The sequence below is a fragment of the Astatotilapia calliptera genome, chromosome 2 (assembly GCF_964374335.1).
Source record: "Astatotilapia calliptera chromosome 2, fAstCal68.1, whole genome shotgun sequence".
Classification (NCBI taxonomy): domain Eukaryota; kingdom Metazoa; phylum Chordata; class Actinopteri; order Cichliformes; family Cichlidae; genus Astatotilapia; species Astatotilapia calliptera.
This window is the reverse complement of record NC_137423.1, coordinates 13027192-13052390: the sequence shown is the minus strand read 5'-3', so window position 1 is coordinate 13052390 and position 25199 is coordinate 13027192. Positions and strand designations below refer to the sequence as shown.

Below are 25199 nucleotides of genomic sequence, written 5' to 3'. Positions count from 1 at the left end.
ATTATTTTTTTAATATTTCGTTGATCTTTAGGACAATCACAATGATATTTCAGCTCAGCCATCACAACACAATACCGGCTTTGCAAATTTATGAATTTGTTTACAATGAAAGAAAAACTGCAACTGGAAGAGGTCATGAAACACCCCAGACCAACAGCAACATAACAGCATACAGTAACATCTGAGTCCAAGAGATCTTTACACCACACAACTTCTGAATACTTCGTTGAAGTGAGGACTGCACTGCCCTCAGTGGATTTTTGGTTGAGATTTGTGTGCAATGCATAAAATAATGCACAACACACCTAATAAGTGAGTAGCTAGTGCCATCATCAAATCCATCTACTGCAAATAATATTCATAGGAATCCTCACAAAACACACACACACACACTACATTTATGCTCTGCATCAGTGACAACAGGAGGTGTGTGAGGGTGTATAAAGCACACATCAGACACCTGAGTTCACACAGTTCACATCAAGACTGCCATCTGTGGCTGCATTCAGGTAACACAAGTGGCCCGGTTAAGGAAAAAAAAAAAATCAACGTTTTTGTTAAATGTGAATAAAAGTGCTTTAAATGTTTCATGTCACTTTCATAGTGTGTTTCTTCTTTTGGGAAGAAAACAACCCAACCTCTCGCCCTGTGACAGCTGGGATAGGCTCCAGCCCCTGTGACTGATATGGATAAGAAGAAGAGAATGGATGGTAAACAAAACTGCCCGACTGTCTTACCCCTAACTACAGGTAAGGAAGGGTGGTGGTTACTGCTAGAGTAACATTTAGAGGTTAAAACTCCAGCAGCAGTGTCTTGATACATGCTTAATCATGTCAATCATCCAGGTTAGGAAATCCCAGAAAGGTGAATCTGTTCTTCTGGGTGTTATCGTTTCAGCATTTTCATCTACAGCTCAGCTCAGCATGTTTCCAGCCTTTCAAACAGAACTCCAGCAACAGTTCATCCAGGCAATGTTCTAATTACTACGAGCTGATGGAGTTATAACATCTTCATATTATCCTGTTCTCTGTGGGTCTTGGAATCTTGGAATCTTTACTCTGCAAAATGAAAATTCTGTGGTTTAAAAAAATGTAAGCAATCAGATAACCAAAAAAAACCACCTATCATTATGGTTAGAGTCCACATTCCCAAAACTTTCAGTATCAACACATTTGTGTCACGCCAAATCAATCTGCCTGGAGGAAATAAAAGAAATAGAAAAATCAATAAGCACTTCACATGTTAAAGCCAAATTCTTTGGCTCTTTGTATATGAGGCACCTGAGAGAATATTTAAATATCGCCGTGTCAGAGCAACATGCAGACCTTGGAGAGTAATCAAACCAAAATCAACCTCGTCTTTTTGATGAATCGGAAAGGAAGACGCTTCACTCAGTCTGAGTGTAGTCGTAGTATGGCGTCCTCTCCAGCGACTCTGTCACGCTTGGTAAACTTCTCAAAACTGCAGTGACTTCAGTTTTAATATGAAGCTGCCGTCTGGCACTGCTACAGGAACCCCCAGGGTTTAAAGGGTTAATTAGGAATATTTTGCCCGCTCTTCACATAATATTAACTGTTGAAAATTAATTGTATATAAATGAAATTTATCAGAGAGTGCTTTGAAATATTAAACACCCATGGGTCCCAGGGCGAACCCATATCAGTGGCGTGTGAGTCCTTAGATATCTGCATGTGTTTTTGTACTGACGTGACATCACAATGTGACATCCAATCACAACTGTCCGTGTTTCCCTACATGTGCTTCCTGAAGAAGCTGCCTTTTTACTATTTTCACTCCCTGAATTGACACCGTTCGCATCAATAAACATTTTTCTAGCCCAGCTGCTCATCGTTTGAATTTATGATTTAGGCTGTGAGCCACCTAATGAACGGGATTTGGAATTGGAGACCTTTTCTTGAAGGAAGGACGAATCCTTAGACTCTACAATTTAATGCTTGACTTCATACATTACAGGACAAAAAGGTCCATCCTCGTCTTATCTCTCTCCATCTGAGTGATTTGATAGCTGATATAGAATGAGTGAACTAGAAGAAACACATTGCTTTGCACTGCAATGAGTTCCCTTTGACTTTTTTTTACCAATAAAACACCTTTGTATTGAAAATCAAATAAGGGAGAGTGTCGGTGAGTGCGTCCTACTGATATAATCATTTCCCTGTTTTATTAGCAAATTGATATGCCATCGGGCTGCACCATCGGTTTAACCTCCTAATCAGGTATCGCCTCGATCGCCCCACTGCTACTGCTTCAATTAAGCCTGAGACGGGGGAGAGAGGGATGGGCAGAGAGAGCGAGAGAAAGCAAAATAATGAGAGATGATGTAATGAGAGATGGTGAAGAAGATGCAGGAAAATGAAAGTGGCTGACAGAGACAGATAGATGGAAAGATTCTCACATATGAAAGAGCAAACAGAAGATAAAAAGCGATGGAAGAAGGGCCGGAGGATGAGCTTGTTTATATTTTCATTTATTCCTTTTGTCTCAGGATGCTGCGGCTGCCTGTGCTCGGGCCGTTTTCATACTTTTCCATCCGTATACCTCGAGGGTTTCTTTTAATCTCCGTCTCTGTTATGCTCTATTGTGGTTATTTCTGGCAAAATCCATACTGCTTATTGTTACTTTCACCTTACACTTGTTAATTACAGTTGCGTTTTATAACACAACTCATATCCTGCACTAGTTTCTGCTTGCATCTGATATGGTTTTGCAGGGGAATATTCTTATTCATTTGTAAGGATACAATGGGAAAACAACCAAATGTATATTGATGTAGGTGGCGGCAACATTCATTTTTATTTTATTTTCATTTTTGAACAGAGATATAGAATCCACTAGGAACCCTGCCTCCTTCTCAGGTTTCCATCATTATTTTTTCCCTTCACCTCCCATTTATGGACTCCTTTTACAGTATGTGATCAATGCCAAGTTCTCTGCTCCAGTGAGAAACTTTATTTCAAACCTGAGCGACTTCCGTGTATTATATTGGTATCCTATCATGTCACTTTTAAAATGTGCTTTTCTTGAAATTATTGTCAGATAGGTGTAGCTGTGGCCAAGGCAGATCTTTGAATCAACAAACAACAAGATAGCAGCTGCCATGAGCAAACAATTTGTGTTCATGTGCTTCAGATTTTTCAGAGAAAAAAAATAAGTGTGATAAGTTTAGAAATTTATATTGAAGACTAAAGAAGAGCAGCAATCAGACCAAGGATACCGCAGCAAATAACCCTGGTTGTGCTCCATATTCACTGCACAGTGTTTCTGTTTGCGTTGTGCTATGTGCCGATCTGATGACAGACACATCTCGGTTAAGATCGGGCCTTAAGGACTCCCAAACCGAGCAGACACTGTGCAGGTTTTGCTTCAGCGTCTGCCTTTGATGTTGCTCAACAACAAACCCCTGAAATGAGTTCCTCCTCTTCCCTGTATGGGTTTAACAGACTTGATTGCTTGTTGCTACACACCACAAAGATTGTACGACTTGGTTAGATGGCCAATTTTATTTCCAGCAAAAAGTCTTTTTGATCTTGTTTTCAGTGTGACGCACAAAGCAAGATCACAGCCTAGATTTTATTTTGATAACATAGGTCTTTTAATTTTTACTTAGTTTCTAAGTCTTGATATTAGTACTGAATACTTAAATGCATACTGGACTAAATTATATCACCAAGACACTGTTTGAGATGAAATGTATGCTACAGCAGTTTTGAGGTGTGAAAGCTTGTTTCAAGACCTCCTAGTGACAATTCACACACTTAGACATTTGCCATACAAACATTATCACAGGGCTCGTGGTGATGTGGTAATTAGCGCTGCTGCCTCACAGCAACAAGGTCCAGACTTTAACTCCACCATCTGGCTTGTGCCTGTCTGTGTGAAGTTTGCATGTTGTCCCTCTGGGCTCTCTCCGGGTGCTCTGGCTTCCTCCGACAGTCCAAACACAAGGAGTTAGCGGGGTTAATTGGTGATTCTAAATTATCCATAGGTGTGAATGGTTGTCTGTCTGACCTTGCCTCTTGGCAACTGGAATAAGCTCCAAGCTGCAACCCCCCCTCCCCCCATGTGTGCGATGCTTTAAGAAATTGCTGCTATTTGGAGAAGTGAGTTAAATAAAGCTTGTTGTATTTTGTGCTTGCATTCAATTTGTGTAAATGATTTGTCTTGTTTTAACACAGTAAGTCGATCAATAACAATTCTTGAATTCAGATCAAAATTAAGATTTTTTATCTCAAAGTGCACTGAAAAAAAGGTCATGTTGGATTTACTTGATTCAGTAATGGACACTGGTTGCACACAAACGTTTTGCTTTGGCAGAAACTTAAACAACTGAGTTAAATCAACACAACTTATTCATAGTCAATAAACCTGTGCATTTTGTGTTCATAAAACGTGATTAAAACATGTTTAGATGAAGTAAGTTGAGCTCTTGGAATATTTTAATCCTTCACAATTTTGTCATTTTATTTCAACACTATTCAATAACCTTTACCACAGTACTACTTGATTACTTAAATACTACATGTTGTCTTCATATTACATAATGTTCAACAAAGTCTAGATATCATAAAAGTTGAATGGATCTACAACAACTAACATCCTCCTATCTTTATCCTGGTTGCAGGGGGGGTAGGTTACGAGGCAGGGTACACACTGGACAGCTCACCAGTCAATCACATAGAGACAAACAACCATTTGCATTCACATTCATGGTGAATTTAGAATCACTAATCAACCTAAGCTGACTCTAATAACTGCATGACTTTCAACTGTGGGAGGACACCAGAATACCCAGAGAGAAATCAGTGCAAACTAGCCATATTGTGGATTTGAACCCAGGATCTTCTTACTATGAGGCAACAGTGCTAACCACCATGTCACCAACCCAGGATTGACGAAAAGCTATGATTTCAAGGCTTGATGCAGAATTTTCTGTACGTTTTTGTCCTTGACAGGTTAAACCACAATAAAAAGCAATAGCATACACGTTGTGTGTGTGTAGTTATCCTGCCTCTTATAACTCTAGTGATTTTCCTGCAGTTTGAAATCTCATGTGATCTTGTTAATTTCATGAGTCCAGCAACTAACCACTCTTACTAGATTGTATCAAGTCATCTCAACAAGAACAAATTAAGTTGTTGAATTTTGTACAGATCCTACATGATTTAATTACGTTCAAGATAGAAACATGAAAATTTTGTGTTCAAATTACAAGGTAGACTTTTTTTATGTAACAACCACCCAATTTACTTTTTTCTGTTTACCAAAAAAAGTAGAGGTGGCTGTCTGACTTGACTGAGATGGATGCCTTCCTCAAACCACGATCCAAAGTGTGCAAGACTGAAATCCCGTGCAGTGTCGTGAGATTTAACATTGTTATATCATTGACTACTTCACTCGAACATGATATGAACAATTTAATCTACCCACTCTGCATATTATGAAGTTTCTAAACTATATAGTGACACTTAAACCATGAGGCAATTGTGTTAAATACACGCAAGACGCTTACATAAATCCAAGAGCTGGCCAATCACTTTTTTTCAGTGTGAGAAGAAGCCACACTGACAGAAAAAAAGTGAGATAAGTTTAGAAATTTATATTGAAGACTAAAGAAGAGCAGGCTAGTTTTGTTTGACTTAATACAGTACCTGCAGTGAGTGTTTTAAGTGATTTTCACTGTCCAAAATATAAATGTATTTTTTTTTAATTTCAAGAAATCTCACCAAGTGTGGTCATCTTACTGCACTGGCAAATAATTTGCACTCGATTATAATCTGGATCTTTTCAAATTAAGATTGTTTTCCTTTATATTTAGATTGTTGCAGAGCACACACTGTACAAAGGTTTATTCCATTCAGATGTTGTATGTATCCACTGATAATTTCAGCAAAATGCCAGTCAAACAAGATTCACATACATAACATATCAAGAATATCAACATATTCATGCTGAATCCTGGAAAATAGATTGCAAAACGACCATCAAGTCCACTTTAACCCCCTTTAAACTGTGTGTGAAAACACAACAGATTAGACAGTAGTTCTTCTTGATTCTAACATGGATTGATTTTGGCTTCAAATTTGCAGTTTGTCTATAATCTTCTCTTGTGCTCCAGTCCACACTGGATGTTCCCCAGAACACCATGGTGCTTAGAGCTTGCTGTTGCTGTAAATACTTGGAGCATCTTAGCTAGTGAGGCTACCACGACAGACATCTGGAAACAGGCTAGTCCCCATCAGTAAGAAGCTGACAAGGATGGCTCAGCATGGATAGGTGAGCACTGAGCAGCTCCTACTCCAGCAGACCAGTACTGAATAAAGAGTGGATGGCTGAGTGATGCTCTGAATCCTTCTTTTGTTGGGACTTGGAATGATTAGGATTGATTGAGAGGGAGAAAAAGTCATTATAAAGAAAGGTTGGGACACATATGACAGTATGAAAAGATATGATACCATGTGGTTCAGAACAGCAAGACCATAAACCAGAGGCAAAATGTTTTAAGCCATCCGACATTCGGTGGCGATTTAGTAATGAACTTAAACATGACTGCTATGGTGAGCTCGAAGATTGTTGTGTGAGACTGAAAAACTTTAAACAGAGTAATAACAGTGCTTAATCTGAATAAGGGGTTACCACCCCTCAGAAATAATTTAGCTTCCTGTGAAGGTTTTCAGCAGCTCTTCTGTAAACTGCAGCAGTAGCTTGGCTCTGGAAATCACTGTGTTCTCTTGCTAATTACGCCCATGTAATGGATCCACCTGAGTGAGTTCAGCGCTGGCTGCTCTTTGCTGCAGGCAGGAGACTCCATCTCAGTTTAATGGGGACTTTGTCATTCAGGCCTGCAGCTCCCCGATGCAAACAGCGAGTGCTTAACTGGCTCTCTTTACCTTCCCCCTTCACTCTGCCTTTTATTTTCCTCCCTTATTTCACCTTCCACTCTGCTTCTACTTGAGATTATTCCTGTATCATTATTTCACATTGCTTCCCTTTCCACCCTCCTGACTCGATCCCGTTCATTTTAATTATTATTTCTTCCCGTTTGTCTATATCGTACCCTCCTTGCTCATTTCTCATATTTTTCGGGGTTTAACCAAGGCCTCCTGTTTTCCATATTTTTTTCTCCAGGACTTCTTTCAACATTCAAACTTGATCAATTACTGGAGACCTTCGGTCGGCACCAGACCTGCCGGTCAATAAGGACATTTCAAACATTTGTCAATGTGTTAAACATTTGGGAGACTAAACTGGGGAGGAATATATGAGGCGTGTTGTGATGTAGCCTACAGCTGGGGGTCTGTCACTGCTGTGCTTCACGCTGTGATAAATGACAGTCACAGCGAGAGCCTGGCTGCACAGCTAGGTATTGAAAACCAAAATTTGAATGAAGTTGAAAGTGGAGGATTGACTGAAAATTAAGGAACAAAAATGATGAAAGCTTAAAAGGAAAACCATGGTTCAGATAAAGTTTTAAGCCTTTGGGAATCTAATTATTATGCATTTTGAATTCAAGGTAGAAAACAAGATGAAGTGAACTTTAAAATGAATGTTTGGAATAAGATTACAGTTTGAAAGACGTCACCAATGAAAGGTGGCTTAAATAAAGATTAGTGGTTGGAAGACGCTGAAGTTCTGGAAGGAAATTCAAACAGAGATAATGCTCGGCTGATATTTTATATGCAGTTTCGAATACAATACAAATATAATGGATATGGTTCAAAGGGCAGTTTGGAGAAGTTGTGCGGTATTGACTCAGACCAAACTTGAAGGAATGTTTTTTAAAAAAAAGATAAAGACAAAGGTTTATGTGCAGGTGAAGAGTTTAAAGGTGATTTTGTGTGCATTTTTATTATGTGCCAATCCAGACAGATACAGTCAGCTTTAATAACCGCCACCAAGCAGCCAGAGGCCTCCCTGGCTTCTTCTGTCAAATATGTTCGTTTTTTTTTTATCTAAGGTATACAAGTACGTTTAATCTTCCCAGCATCCACAAATGACATTTTAAAGTCTGTGCTCATTTTCCTGGCTGAGAGCAGCAGAAACAGCCAGAAAACTGCTCCCTCCCTCCTGCTGTTTCCCAAGTTTGCATTGACGCTATCCTGCTCGGCTCGGGCTGCAGTTATAGGACTCAATACTCAAAGCCTCTGGCCACTCATCCAATACACATAGACTCCCTGAGTTGGTGCAGTGTGATAATAACAGCCAAAGGTAATGTGCATGCAAGTGTAAATGTTAGAGGGTGTGTAAGCGTGCGCGTGTGTATATTTTGGGTGTAATCTATATTTCTGTTTCGCCAGTTGAGTTGCCAGCAGCAGCAGCAGATTGATGCCGGAAATCGTCAGCTTGCTGGCTGCTTTGAAACTCAGAACAAAACTGCTGCAGAGCTGCATGTACAGTCAAGTCCATATATATTTGGACACAATCTGTGTGTTTTTTTTCTTACCCGTTTACTGAAATGTATTCCAATAATTAATAATAATAATAATGATGTATACTTTATTGATCCCCATGGGGAAATTCCTCTCTGCATTTAACCCAATTATGTACCTTGCTCAGGGGTACATCAGGGTAGCCATTCAGTGGATTCAAACTCTATCCCTGCCCTGCCCAATTATAGTTATATAATTGACAAGGACATAATGTATAGACTCAGCTTTCATTTGAGGGTATCCACATTCAAATTGGATGGATGGTTTAGGAGTTTCAGCTCCTTAACATGTGCCACAAGTAATAGAACAATTGACTCAAAGGTTATTTCATGGCCAGGCGTGGGCAGTTCCTTCATTATGTCATTATCAATTAAGCAGATAAAAAGCCTGGAGTTGATTTGAGGTGTGGTGCTTGCATTTGGAAGATGCTGCTGTGAACAGACAGCATGTGGTTAAAGGAGCTCTGCATGCAGGTGAAACATGCCATCATTAAACTGTGAAAACAGAAAAAACCCACCCCAAAAATTGGGAGTGGCAAGATCTACAGTTTGGAGATCCAGGGGCAAGGGTACCTAGACCCGGTTCGTAGAGTACGCTTGGGGAGTGTGATTGTGTGTACAGCGTCTCTTTATGTCTGTCTCCACGTTGGTTGAGTGTGGAGTAAGTGCATATGAGAGCATGAGGGTGGGAATGGATGTTTGTATATGTGTGTGCCTGTATTTCTGTGTCTATATGTCAGGTTCGGTATCAGACGCCACCTCTCTGGGGACATCTCAGGCCCTCCAAGGTTTGGAGGCCTATCTCCCCTCACCACCAATTCCCCTGCCGGTGGCGGACTCCCTCAGACATCGGTGCGTTGGTGGTTCTTTGTGTCCGGGGATGGGCGTCCAGGTACACACTGGCTCACTCCTTGGCAGCTGCTTATCGGGGCCTGGAGCCTGGGGCTCGCTCGGGCCACTTCGGGGGTGGGGTGCCCCCGGCCTCTCGGCCCAGGGCTCGGTCACTCAGGCACAGCTGGCTGCCGGCGGAGCTGATGGACGTGTCACTGCAACCCCCCTGGCTTCTGCTCCGCGGCTGCTGAGTGAGCCCTCATCTGGGACTCTCAGCTCTTTCTGGGACAGTGGCGCGGCTGCCCCTCTGTTAGTCTTCCTTGGTCTCTTGTGTTCTGGGGGCCTCTGGATGTCTGGAGTTTTGATCTCCTCCATACCTGCTTCATGCCCTGGAGGACGGGGATGTGCCCCCCCCCCCCCCACACCCTCTAGCAGATCATTATGTAACACTGGTGGTGCAATACTAGACCTGTTAGTGCTACTTCTTGCCTTCTTTGCATGTAGTACGGCAGTATAGTTACCTTTAACCACAGTACAAGGACAGAAGGGAAATATGGACCAGATCAGACAGGTTCTAGATTCCTAGGAGCCAAGGGTGTATGACAACAGAGGACTTGTACACAGTAGGTGCAGAAAACACAATTGCATTTATTAACAATTATTAAAGTTGTGCACATTTAACAAAATTAGAGCGCTCTTCTTAAAAACAAAATAAAATAAACCCCACAAATAGTCGACCTAAGGATATATTGTCTTTTGTGTCTTTTTTAAAGTCAATTTCAGTCTTTCAATGTTCACTAGTCACTCAGTGTGTTTGTAACCAGTCGGGTTACAATCTACCAGTTCATCCGGCTCTTTGGGCTGGGCTCGCCATCCAGTACTGGAAAAGGGATCCTTGATTCTTCTCAGGTCCTCAAAACCAATTCAATCCAAATAATCAAAGGGAAAAAACCTGACCTGGGGACCAGGCCAGAACACAGTAGTTCAACATTTAAGCTATCATGCCTGTAACTTATTATTACTACTGGTTGCTTGTAGTGCTTCTAAATTTCTTTCAAAATATTCTATGTTGTACAACAAATTATTCTCATTTCAAAGGAAACACACATTTAAAGCAATACAAAATAGCTCAGTAGTGCATTAGAAATACACATTGGCTTGAGACTTATCAAGTTTCAGCTAAGTAAAGTGCAGGTGAAGGCACTTAATTTCACATTGCTAATACTTAGTGTGCAGAACTATAATTAGCACCATGAGAAAAGGGAACATGTGCTAACATAACAACATCGCACAAAACCATACATTATACATCAATACCACAGTAATGTGACATAAACCTTTAAAGAACATCTCGTATAAAGTGCAGCAGACTCAGTGCTAATTGCTTTAGCCTCGGAAAAGGCACTTTCATTGCAAAATGGCTAACGGAAGTTAGCATCGGAGCTAGCGCACGTGTGCTGCCTGGGACTTACCATGCGAAGCAACAAATGCTACACGGGGCTTCACAGTGCTCACGTTGGCTCACGGCCTCTGGAATACAGTATCACTCTTATTATTCTCGCCGAAAAAAGGACTTTCACTATCCAGCTAGCTTCTTCGCCGCACGGGTAAACTGATCTTTCACCGTCTGTGTCTCTGGCGTATCTGACTGACACACGAAGGCACACACAGGTGTCTGAGCAGCGCACAGACTGGGGGAGGGTCAGACCGGCCAATGATTGGTCGCTCAGTGGATCTGACAAACACACTCTACAGGACTAAGTCCTGCCCCCACACCATTTATACATTACATATACATATGTACATATTAATTAAACTTATGTTTACATGCTTTTTATCAGTATTTATTATAATTAACTTTGTTTTTATCAATATTTATTTATACTTTTAATCCCGTTTTTAACACTGGGTTACAATTACATGAAGGAACCTTTTAAAAAAACAAGCGCGTCCATGCTCACAGGTGTACATACGGGTGATCACACCCACAAACTACACCCTTTTTGGCTCCTACCTCAAAGCACACTGTGTTCTGTTGATCTTATGTGCTGCACAATAATGTTTAATATTTAGTATTTACTGTCATATTCCCATATATCATTGTGATGTTGTTTATTCTATTACTCTTGTTCTCTTCTGCTTGTTTTCTTTTTTCTTTCTCAACAGGTGATCCAGGTGATCGATATATGCATTTTTTTTCTCTGCTTATTCTGTTGGTTTTTGTTTTTTGCCCTTCTCCCCCGTCCCTCTTCTCGGCTGTTTCTCTTTCCCTCTTTCTTTCTCCCCTTCTTTCCCCCAGTCAAGTCTGTCCCGTATTCAGCAAGTGAAAATAAAATAAACAATAAAAGGTGAATCAAATGGACCATTATGGCAAGGCTGGGATGGTCAATTTGGTAAAGTAAATCCGTTGGGCATCTTTCCTCGCCTTTAGACAATAATTCTGATGGCAAAAGAGCCAAACGGGACAGGCAAAAAAAAAAAAAAAAGATCTACAATTTGGTACATCCCGAGAAAGAAAGAAAGAAATAACTGGTGAACTCAACAAAGAAAGAAGACCTGGACATCCACGGAAGACGACAGTGGTGGATGATCGCAGAATCATCAGAAAAACTCAGAAAAACTGCTTCACAACAGACGACCAAGTGAACAACACTCTCCATGAGGAAGGTGTGTTGATATCCAAGTCTACCATAAAGAGAAGACTACAGAAAGTAACTACAGAGAGTTCACTGCATGTGCAAGTCACTCATAAGCCTCAAGAATAGAAAGTTTAGAATGGATTTTGCTAAAAACATCTAAAAAGGCCAGCACAGATCTGGAAAAACATAGAGGTCAGAGGTGTTCAGATACATACTGTCTGCTCAAATCCAGCTAAATGCAGTTAAATTGATTGAGCAGAGTTTCATAACACAGATAGACAATGACCCAAAACACAGCCAAAGCAACCCAGGAGTTTATTAACCCTTTAAGACCTACCATAGAACCAAGTTCGCCAGAGCTTATATTATATTTTTACATGCTGTGGAGCCATTTTTGGGAGCATTTCAAGTTGCTATACATCAATACAACCATTATAGCCCAAACTTTAATAATATGTCTGCATTAGGTGCATAGTAATTACATAAATTGCAAAAAAGTGCAATAAACTACAAAAAAATTGAAAATTGTTTTTGTTTTTTTAACATATATTTCTAGTTAGAGAAATTTAAGAGGCTTATCCCTCAAAACTGTAAATACAAAAAAGTTACACAAACTAGTTTCCCACCACAGGAAATTTATTTTGAGTGTCTTCATAGTTTTATTTTTGAAATACACCAATTTTTATATACTGCAGGAAAAACGAAAATAAATATTATAGTGCAAATTTGCAAAATAACAGCATATGCATCAAAATAAACTATTTCCAGCAGTGCAATATGAGTCTTAAGCATCCCAGAAACGACACAGAAAGTCATAAAGTCAAACATAACTTTTTAAAACACATAACAAGTAAAACACAAGCTCACAAGGCCCCGATCGTAAAAAACTACATTTCCGCAAAATGACGTCACTTCCGGTTTCGGGCAGGTCATGCGGTCATGTGATAGTTCGCGCTGATGGATGTAGGAAGTGTTACAAACAGCTGATGGATCGGCGAAGCGTGTTTCTGGAATATCATGTTTTTGTTGCTGCAAGTGATTTTTATGCAGTTTTTGCAAAGCTATATGTGGAAGGAAACTGTGACCTAGGACAAGCTGATGGCATAAGATGTAAGTACAACTCCTCCAGTTTCATATGCAAAAAAAATTATTGCGCTAGCTTACTTGGTTGCAGAGCTACCGGGATTTAAAAATAGTTACGCAAAACAGAGCGTGCCCGCTCCGATCGGCTGTAAAGGGTTAAAGCAAACAAGTGGAATATTCTTGAATGACCAAGTCAGTCACCAGATTGAGCCCAACTTAACCCAACTGAGCATTTCACTTGACTAAAAACAGGAACAAACAGGAACTGAAAGCTGCTGCAGTAAAGGCCTGGCAGATAATTAAAAAGGAGGAAACCCAGCATCTGGTGATGTCCATGAGGTCGAGAGTTCAGGCAGTGATTGCCAGAAGAGGATTTTCAACCAAGTATTAGATATGAACTTTTTATTTTCAGTTATTTAATTTGTCCAATTACGTTTGAGCCCCTGAAATGAAGGGAGTGCATTTCATAATGTTTTAGTTCCTCACATTTTTATGAAATCTGTTTGTTCAATCCACTGAATTAAAGCTCAAAGTGTGCACTTCAACTGCATCTGGGTTATTTCATTTAAAATTCATTGTGGTGATGTACACCACCAGAAAATCCTTTTGTTCTAATTAACCTGTCCAAATGTCTCCGTCCGAATATTTATGGACCTATCTACACACGAACAACCCTGAGTATTGGGAACTAAAGGAAAGTGTGTTTGTCTGTGTGTCCACAGGTGTAACTCAAAAGTTTAATGGTGCAATGTTGGATAAACTGCTTTGATAATGAAATCTTATTTGCAGGGTGTGTGGTCACTCTGACCTCATCATGTGTTGGAAAATCAATATGCTGCATGCAATCTGTCAGTTTATGTTCTGTGTTGTATCAAAGGTGCCAGGAGCTTGGATATGACTGCAGAAATACTTTTTTACATCGTTAAAAGCTGAAAGTGTGTCAGGTTTGCAGCTCAGACAGACCTGGGCAGCATAAATACACATCAGTGCTGGTTAACCAGATGCATCACCCATAGCCTATAATGGCAAGTGGAACAGACTGTGCTTTGGAAGGGCCGCATAGAGAAAGTACAAGGGGTATAAATAGGAAAAATTAGTCCTCAACTGCCAGAAGCAGAAGTAAAAGGCAAGATGTACGTCTACCTAAGTTGGATCTAGAGGTTTTGTGGGGAAATCACTCTTCAGAGCTATGAGCAAGGTTGGCAGTACAGTAATGGCAAGGGGCAGAACTATCAGGAACATCTGAGGCAGCAGAAAGAGTCTTTAGATAGCTGATGAACCTTAAAAATGTTACATTATTCATTATCCAATCCGAACTGTACCCACACTTCCAGCTCAAAGCCTTCAGTATTAGTCATGTAATACTGTAATAGAAATAGAACAGAAAGACTGCTTAACCTTAAGGTAAATATAATAAAATATGCTTGCTAATTATCAAGCAGTATGTGATACATGCCCCATAATAAAAAAAATATCAATATCATGTTGTTTGAAAATAGCATGTATTGTTTAAATAAATTAATCCACAAGCTTCAAATCCACCTTGGGTTATTGATATTATACATCCCAAGTTGTGATCTAAAAGAGTTTATCTGAAACAAAGCAGAGGAGACTGCTTTTAGGGTTCATTCTTGATGAATTTGTAGCTTAAATTAAAACACTGATGTGTTCATGTGAAACAGGCATGAAGATTTTCACATTTCTTTTTAGTGGCAACAGTAAGTTGTCTCTGTTCCTATACACTGGCGTACATGAAGTGCTGTCAGGTGGCCCATAGGCCTTTCTACAGTAGCAGGGTATAAATATAAAGCTGTACTTGCGGACAGATGAGTTGCTCCGATCGCATTTTGACTGACAGCGATGCCGCCGGCCCTCTTCCCTGTTAGCGGGGATGCCCTCTGCTTCTGACGCCGTTTGAAAATCCTCTCCTTAGTTCTCTAGGAAGATGAAGAAGAGCTGGTCTGCCCGCAGAGCCTCTCTGCCTCAGGCATCATGTCGGAGAATTTGTTTTGTTTTTCCACCTCACTCCTCTTCTCTCTTTTCTCTGAGAGTCCTTTGCTGCTTCCCCATCTGCAGAAATAGATACAACCTCAGTGGGGTTTGGTGGTGCAGAAAAAAGACTGAATATCAAACCTATCAGGAAAGAGTGGGGTTTAGGATTTAGTGAGCCACTGTTGTGCTGCTGCTTCTGTCTCAGAGCATGTGTGTTCGCTTGTTAAATAAAAGGTGGAAACCACAAAACCAGACTGACTTTATCTGTATTTGAAATAATGAACTCAGCCCTTTGCAGAAGTTACTAAAAGATACACAAGGCTATGATAAGCCACTAATAACATGCACTTTACACCTTACTTCATTTTAGCAGTGCAAGTGAGTCCCATTAAAGCTACATTTAACAACTGTTTACCAAAGATTAATAATAATTTGAGATTATATGTATAAAAACACAGAAAAGGAAAAGAAAATCTGAGATAAATAGAAATAATCAGTGCATCACAAGAAGCCCTAGCAGCCTAAGCCTATTGCTTAGGGATCCAGCCCAATAAGCTTTATCAAAAAGGAAAGTTTTAAAGTTTGAAGCCTAATCTTAAAAGTAGTGAGGGTGTCTGTCTCTTGAATTCAAACTGGAAGCTGGTTCCACAGAACGACCTGAAAGATGAAGGCTCTGCCTCCCGTTCTACTTTTAAACATCCTAGGAACCACCAGCAGTCTGAGAGTGAAGTGGGTGATACGATACTATGAAGTCTTCAAGGTAAGATGGGCCTTATTATTCAAGATAATATGCTTGCCCTCCAATTAGTAAATACCCAAAATATTGCTGTAATAATATTGCTAAAAATCCAAGAAGTGAGTTGTTAAAAGACCTTTTGTGAAATTAACAGTGATACCTGCAAAATCAAATAGTGCAGAAGTGCCCAGATATAACATAATATAAGGATGTTGACAGCCATAATAAACAGACAAGAAAAGCTGTCAAGCACCTTAACACTGACCTGTTTAAGTAGAATCACAATTAATATCAGAATGTCCTTTTACAAGTAATGTTCATTAAAAATTCAGTAGAAGAGGAATTTATCTGGTGTTTAATTATCTTTTGCTCCCAGATGTTGCTGAAGAACCCAAGTGTCTTCATGAAATCTGCAACATTCAACAGTGCGTTGCTTTTGTGCTGCCAGTCTTTTTTTTTGTGCTCTTCTTTAAAGTCTCATTTCAGACTTAATACCCTTCATATCAAACTGTGGCTGATCTTCCTCTCTCCTGATGCTAATACCATCAGAGACACAGAGCATCTGTTGAAAATCGCCCACCGGACCTTCCACCTCTTGGCATTCTTCTCCTCGCTCGACCGTTCACAGACTATTAGAGCGCTTATGCCGCTGGTAGAGAGGGAGCTGCTGAACTCATTTCACAGGTTAATTAGAACAAAAGGATCAGCCTTGCACCGGGCGAGAGGCTTTCGATTATTGAAAGGTTGTGGCTCGCTCTCCTCCCTTCAGGCCGCCAGAGAGAGGACAGAGTATATTGGGCTTCATCACTGCTAAATGCCACCTATCAATCACCTGATCACGGCTGGCTGCCATCATTAGCGTCTCCTGATTGAGAGGTAAGCTTGTAATCATCCTCAGGCAAATGGAGAGTGAAAATATTAATACACTGCATGTCTGCTGGAAATGAAATGACAAGTTGGGTCAACTTTTCAAAATGAGAGTGAATGAGCAGACTTGAGGAGCTGAAGAGTTAAGTGTTGAAAGAGCCACATAAAGGACCAAGTGTATCTGGTACTATAAACACAGTACCAGATACTATAATAACTCACTGAGGTTTATGTGATCCCATAAATTTGTAAATATCACAGATCAACTCTCATTGCAGCATACCGTATGGTGGCACAGAAAGTGCATCTTCAAGATAACAGATGAAGATGAATAGCAACAGAGAGAAGTGGAAAAGTATATAATGTCATATTACTGTGGAAGTCCTTCAGGGAAAGCAAGGCTATTGTGCTTGCCCAGTGAAATCTGTCTTACTCTTTATCCTATCTCCTCCCATCACCTTGAACTGGTCAAGGCAGATGGTGGACTTTCTTTGAGCCTGGTTCTGCCAGAGGTTTCTTCCTGTTAAAAGGGAGTTTTTCCTTCCTGTTATTGCCAAATGTTTACTCAGAACAGGTTGTTTGATTTTTGTGGTTTTCTTTCCATTATTGTAGGGCCTTTACGGTAGAATATAAAGCACCGTGAGGCGACTGATGTTGTGATTTGGGGCTTTAGAAATACAACTGAATGGAACTGAACTAAGAACTGAGAATTAATTAATGTGATCTTTCTCCTTACATCTAAAAGATTTTCATGTCCCACAAAGAATCTCATTTTGTCTGTTTACATCCATCCTATAAAAATAAAATGCCATCTTGTGGCACCATATTTGGAAAAAAAAAATCACTTCCTTATTCCTTTTCCATTAGCCAAACTCAACACTGACAGAAGGGTCTACCTGCATATTCTTTACTGAAACACTTCTGCAACTAATGTAAGCCCTATTTTTTGTTCAGTACTGTTTCTTCAATAATTTTCAATTAATTTTATAAATCAGGAAATTATCAAACAATGAACAAAAACAACAAAAACAGGACATTTGAAAAACAAATGCATGTGGAAGGGATTGGATGTGAGCCCCACTGTCTGATTGTGGAGCAAGTACAGCATGCACCGCCACCTGCATCTTTGATGTAGTTTGTAAATATCTCACTTTATTCAATAAAAGCAAAACTATAAATTATGCTGACAATAAAACGTAATTGGGAAAACAAATCGTATAGACCTGGGGTGCTTTTTATTACATTAACATATCTCCTTGCTTCCTTCCCTTCCTTCTCTTGTCTTAGGTCCTCCTCAGTGCTCATGTTTGTGAAATGCCCTCTGCATTCTCTGTCAATATTTCACAATAAAAGTTTTCCTCCTTCTTAATATATTATCATCCTAATAATATACAAAGGAAAACAATATTCTGCATACGACTGAACAGTTCAAAGTAAAATAAGTCATTTCCTCCTTTGCAGGATCTATAAAAACTTACCCTGGGGGCTCAAAAACACTGTTCTGAATCATGTGACCATTTGACTTTCTCTGTAGTGTTTCATCAAACGGCCTAAACAAAAGGTCAAGAGTTCACAGAGAAAGAAAGAAAGCTCACCTTCACTGCCCCTCTTCCTGCTCTTTATAGAAAAAGCAAAAGGTTTCCAATAAGTACAACAGATTCTTCTGAGAGGTGAGAATGTGACCATGAGTCACAGCCCTAGACTTCACAAAAGCTTCAGCTCCAGTGAACCTCAACAGTACACAGAAACATCTCTTTGCACTTTCAAAGAGCCTTCATATTCACTTTTCATTAACTCTCTGTTTTCTTGGTCTGTCTGTGAAATGATGAAAATCAAAGAAACATTCAGAAGTCAAATGGAGAATTGATTCAAGCATATATCTCTGTTGGCCTTTGAGGATTTTTAAAAAATCTCTTTAAATCAAATACAGTGAAAGAAATGCTTTGCAGATTTGCATATGATAAACTGGGGAGAAAGAGACAATCAGAAAAAACTACAGAACAAACTACGACCCTCAAAAAAGGCAGTCAGCCAGTTATTCCTGATTAACCTACAAACCGAGTGTACTGATGAAGGTATTACCTGACAGGCGTCAACATATTGCCAATACGTTTTTAAATAAAAGTGTAAGAATCCTGATTAGATGTGGAATTCAAACATTTTTATTCAAATGTTGTACCGGATAAATAAATCCTGATGTCCCTCTCTACTGTCATACACACCAATCCAAACACGCCAGCAGCCACACACTGGGATAAAATTCAAACTGTCATATAATAAGAGATGAAATAATCAAAATTCCATGGGTTCGTCATGAAATGTGAGTTACTATACATTTCCTGCATGCAGTAAGTAAAGCTGTCTGAGAGGAGTTGCAATCATCTCATTTGTGCGTCCAAATTCAAATAGGACACATCTCCCCTGAAGAAACCACACCTGAAAATGATATTAATTTTTTAGTCGTGCTACAACTTTCTCGCAGGTGTCTCTGGTTGGTCTCACTCCATCACATCCTGCTGGTTGACAATCGATTTACTGGAAAATAAGAGGAAGAGTTTCCAGCCAAACAGAAATAACAGAAATTCCTTTTCTTTGGTTCAGCAGAACATGTTCTGCTTGACCAGTGAGACATTTTCTCTGAGATATTACACACCCTCTGAACTTCCCATCAGTCACGGCAGGATGAGGTTTTCAGCCTCAGAGACGATGTCTGGAGCCAGAATTAGGAAGTTAGTGACGGGCTGGACTCGGTCGTCATGGATGTCACACCTAATCGCCAGAGAGTACCAGACCCTTTAACCCACAACCACTGGAGACCACATGTGCTGTGCAAATATAAATAGATGTCCTCTTCTAGGTGAGACAACAGCAAAAGCTGTGCCACAGCTGTGTGCGACTGAAGCTCTCACCATAGAGACTGGAAGCACAATTAGCAGCGATGGTCGTGTGATGTGAAAACAGGTGTGATGGTGCTGCTGTAAACTGTGCTTCAACGATAAATAAATGCACAGAAGTCATTCTCCTGCAGATGATTCTTCCTTGAAACTTTTGCATCCTGAAACAAGACAATTTAATTTTTTTTACATTTCTGCATAATATTAGTGCTTATTTTATTTGCTTATTTATTTCCAACCTGCATGAAGATACATTCAACACAGCTATACCAAAATGCAGGTGCAGAAAAGTGTAGGAAATGCGTACTTCATATGACCAGGCAAGAGGCTATTATAGTATTATAACACTTATCATTGTATTAATTTAATTTCACAATACTATGATTCTTTTTTAAAAGTGTTCCATATAATGCCATCAACATACTATAACACAATATATAGGAAGTTTAAAAAAAGGTGACAAGGAAATTTTTTTTAACAGCAGCTGTCATTTAAACAATAACACACAGAAATGTAAATAAAAACACAGAAGGAAACAGGGAGGGGGACACTAAACTCTGTGCACACAAACAATAGATAGAACAACAATATGACTAAAGACTCTGGCATCAAATCCTGAACACAACTTCAGAGCCCTGGCAGTACGTGCACCTGTCCAGGTTAAGCCATAGCCCGGTCTAAACCATAAAAGAACGTGATATTGTACATAATATGAGTCTGTATGATTCTAATATTATCTAGTTTGTGTTCATGTGTGTGTTTTTGTTGTTTTTGAGTGGGTTTGGACAGGATTTAGACACTGATTAACCTCTGCATTAAGAAAATGCCAAACCAAAACCTGTTGGTTTGGCAATTTCTTCTGTTCACCTGATAAATATCACAGAAACAAGAGACAAGATTCACGACCGCTGCTCGTGCATTTGTTTTATAACTCAAGATGAAATAGACCACTATGTCAATATCATATATTTAAAGTTTGTCCATGATGCTGTAAGGGCTTCTGTCATCTGAACAATATTACCAGGAATATACCATCTCAGAGTGAACACATTTAATAGTTGGTTCATGTGGTCACATTATGTTATATATGTGTGTATTTTATCATTGCTTATTACAGGCACACTGGCTTGGGCTGAACTTACTGTGATGACGTATGTCTAAATGTCGTAAAATGCTTTGAATTAAAAGGAACACCAAGACAACTTCTTTGATCCAAGCTCTCCAAATTAATTGGTTAATATAATTTTCCTCTACCTAAAATAAAAAGAATTTTAAACATAAAAAAATTAGATGAGAATATGAATGTTATTATGAAAGAATGAAATCTACTTCTAAACACAATTAAAACATCTGGAACCTTGGATATAAATGCTCGCCTGCTTTTATTCCCTAGTCTTAAAAGCCTCCAAATTCCATGTTGAACTTTTCGATTAATGAAACAGTCGAATACTTTCAGTGAGCAATGACGAAGGGAGGGAAGGAATTATCGTGCAGGGCAGCTGGATTTTCCATAAATGTATTCCCTATGAGCTGCGACTGGATTGTCCTGTAACTATCCGAAGCGTCCTCTGTGTTTCTGTGACATTTTGGAGTCGTGAGTGTTTGAGGCGGCTGTGATTTAAATGCTGTTATTTGTTTTTCTTTAAAGCAGCAGCAGAGTTACAGGGCACTGAACCAGAAAATGACATTTTAAAGTCATCTGTAGCTTCTGCAGAGACTTGTGCCCTTTCCTCAGCAGGGTAAATATTAACACCATCAACGCCTTCTTCTTTGAAAAGACAACACATTAGGCAAACTGAGGAAGGCGGCAGTGAGACTCTTCTTTTGTATGCTCCTCCGTGCAGGGGTTATTAAAACAGCTAAATTGCAATAGTGATATTATATTTCTTGGATATTTATTTAAAAGTTGGCTATGTGAAGCAAATGAGAGACTAAAAAATTATCATGTGAAAATACGAATTCCCAGGAACACCATTTTGAGCACCCACCGGTGGCTTTCACGGCATAAATCATTTTCATCATCTTGATGCTTGTTGACATTATTTTTATGAACAGATTGGGGGTTTTTTTCTCGATAAACTACTTGATGCTTTTGTCAGACATCATAACTAAATACATAACACTCATCTAGTTTCACAAGGGATAGTGGTGTACACTTTAAATCACAGTTTATCCATGTTTATCCACATCCACAGCTAAGGATAGTTTAGAATCACCAGTTAACCTGATGCATGTATTTGGACTGTGGAAAGGCCACACAGGAAGCAGCTGAAGAGGTGGGAGTGCTAACCACCCAGGTAATGACTCACCTGTTCATGAATTGCACGCAACAATGTGGAAGGATGTTTCTTTCACCAAAGTTTGTGTCTGTCTGTTTTGCTTCCCTCATCCCCAACCGGCCACAGCAGACAGTCGCCCCATTTCTAAGCCTGTTTCCGTCCCGTTGAAAGGGAGCTTTCCCTTCCCACTGTCACCAAAGTGCTTGAGGGTCATGTGATTGTTGGTGTGGGTATTATTTCAGGGTCTTTATCTTACAATATAAAGTTCCTTGAGGCCACTGTTGTTGTGATTTGGCACTATGTAAATAAAGTAAAATTGAACTGAACTGAATGTCACCTTTTTCACAGTTCAACATTAATTTTCTCTTCTTGTAAGATGTAGGAAATTACACTAAGCTGGATTTTTAAGATTCATTATGTATAAATATTAAAATTATAACAAGCAAGCCAAGCTGAAGGCACAACCAATCTATAGGGAAATATCCATGTGTAGGCATTAAGACAAACTTTGAACTTCATGTGGCTGCTGGGCTACATGAAGTTCAAAGGGTTGTGCGCTCACATTTTGGCTTTGCAGGAGGAGGCAGGGCATCAGTATTGCATCTGTAACTACTGGTTAAAAATGATTCCACCAGAACAAGATGCCTGTCCATATTTTGCCATGTTTTGGCTTTGAACACATACAGCAGGAGAAAGCAGTGACATACTTATTGTTCGTCTTTACACTCTACATTCTCCCACACTTCACTGACCGGTACCACTTCTGTCTTTAACAACTAAGTGGCAAAAATGCTCAGCGGTGTCAAATGGAACAAAAGCTGCCTGAAAACAATGGTTCACAAGGAGAGGCAACTTCAGAAAAAAGCAGCGAGATGGACTCTTCCACAGACTGCAGTATTGAAAACACAACAGCTTCAGTTCAGGAATTTATTTAAAACGATGGAATTACTGACTTAGAGGCAGACATATAGGCAGCAAAAACTGGAATAAGTAAGTTACAGCCTGATTTCAAAATGAGAGTTAAACACTAAAAGCTGATTTGGAAATGGAACACAGGTGAGGAGGGTGGAAAAGTGGATCTGACATCTGGTTAGTGGGCTGGGAGTGGCAGAAGACATGGCTTAATAAAGTGAAGAAATTGCATTACTGAGAGATTCAGAGGCAACTGCAAGACTGGTTTGGACTGAATGCAGCATAACTCCTTTACAGTATTAATATGAATTCACTGGATAAACTCTGCATTTTAAGGCTGAAACTTTAACATTATTACCTTACAAAAACGGCGCAATACCTTTATTTTCAATCTCAATGTTCAGTGTGGCTTGTTTCTAAAAGCACAATTTCTGCTATTTGGGTTGTGAATGCCAGAAAGAAGATTCTGATCTCAAGAGACGATCCTGCTAAAATAAAAGGTCAAGTAGAAAGGAAAATAAATGAGTGTGGACGGTTGTTGCTGCCGTTATTTCTGCTGCACGTGTAACATGTGAAAGGTCTAATTTGACCAGCCTCGTGTGTACGTTCACATCTCTCTGGGAGACAAACGGGTCCTGACTCTTTTTTTGCCAGAGGTCACGATGCAGACACTTTCACAGATTTAGGGGAAAAAAAAGAAAAAAGCACAAATCCTCATTTTCTGTCTTAAAACACAATTTAGCATGGCACTTAGTGACAAAATCAAACCAATTCCTGCCAGGACATCCTGGTTGTCTTGACCTCACCATCGCCGTCTGCAGTCTGCCTGTCACATATAGTTGTTTTGCTGCCTCTCTGCCTCTTTGCTCGGCACTGATTTGCCCCATTAGACGAGCATATGTGTGGAATGTGCTGTCGATCCCAATCAGTTGATTTGGAGCTGGGCCTCATCTCCTCGGGGAGCTGCCTCCTCCTCCTCTTCTTTCCAAAAACAGCTGTGAAGTAACTAAATCAATTTTCTGCAGTTTAGTACTTCACACTTTTTGAGTATACAAGGCCATTTTGATTTTTAAGCTCTGACTTTAATTTACTTTTAATTTACTTTAATTACACTGATTTTCTTCTCTTTGTCACTATTTCTTTTTTCAGAGATTATTAAATGCTTAGGTCTTACTAAGACCAAAAAAGTGGACCACATCAGTCCAGCTCTGAGGTCCTTACACTGGCTGCCTGTCCGTCAGAGGATAGACTTTAAAGTTCTGATGCTGGCCTATAAAGCTCTGAATGGTTTAGGACCAAAATACATCAATGACCTCCTGACCCAGTATGAACCATCCAGATCCCTCAGGTCATCTGGATCCGGTCTTTTATCAGTTCCCAGAGTCAGAACCAGACACGGAGAAGCTGCATTCAGCTTTTATGCTCCTTATATCTGGAACAAACTCCCAGAAAGCCTCAGATCAGCTGAAACACTCAGTTTATTTAAATCCAGGTTGAAGACTCACCTGTTCTCAGCTGCATTTGAATAAAGCACCAAATCCACACTTTAAGCTTAAATTTCAAAACTTACATTTAACTACTGATTTTATCTACTGTTCTGATTTTATCTGTTTTGATCTTATATACTGTTGTTTGTTTGTTTGTTTGTTAATTAGTTAGTTAGTTTATTTGCTTGTTTTAATCAATTTTAAATCATGCTTTTTATTTGTTCTTGTTTCTAATGTCTCTGTAAAGCACTTTGAATAACCTTGTTGTTGAATTGTGCTATACAAATAAACTTGCCTTGCCTTGCCTTAAATGTGTGTCATCCTTTTTTTAATATAAAGAATTCAGTTTTTAGAAGGAGCATTTTAGTCCACCTCTTTGCAACTTAAGGAGTCCTAAAGGGCTCCTTAAGTATATAATTTGACCCAGTGAGGTGCAACATCCCTGATTTTGTGCAATCAAGAGCACTAAATCCAACTTCACACAATCTGTCTTTACACCGTAAGTGCTGCTTAAGTAGGTCTTAGGTGTGTCTCAATTTTGATACTTTGGTAAGTACGCATTCAAGCAGTATACTAGGGTAACAGTGAACTATTACATCATTTTGACAGGTTCATAAAACATGGTGAGCTGTGAACTAGCTTTACTGCAAAAAGTCGTACTTTTCAGGAACATTTGCAGCTTGCTGTGCCTCTGACCAACAATGAGAATAAATAAAACATTGCAGCACAAGCAGAAATCAAACAACACCACAACAGAGTGTGCAGATCATGGAAACAAATCCAGCTAGCTGCTACAGTAGCTAGCACTGCCAACATCATGCTGCTGACAACTTTTTTATGACTTTGAGTAAACTATCCGGTTACACAGTAACAATGTTCAAACAGGCTGTCATTAAAACCACAGCCTTTGTCACTTAATTGGCTTAAAAGGCTCAAAGTGTGCCAAGAAAACATTCCTCTCTCTTCTCTGTCCGCCAGTCTGAACTGCTGACATGAGGCTTGTTGGATTCTTGGATTCATATGGTTGATGTGA

General features: G+C 39.6%; 1 long non-coding RNA gene across 1 annotated transcript; it reads right to left on the bottom strand.

The window, feature by feature from the left end:
- Nucleotides 1-9905: 9905 nt before the first annotated feature.
- LOC145430419 (uncharacterized) lies at nt 9906-11167 on the bottom strand. The gene is made up of 2 exons (XR_013910992.1): nt 10750-11167; nt 9906-10234 (listed from the first exon to the last, which is right to left on the bottom strand). It is a non-coding gene; the product is annotated as an uncharacterized LOC145430419 (long non-coding RNA).
- Nucleotides 11168-25199: the final 14032 nt, after the last annotated feature.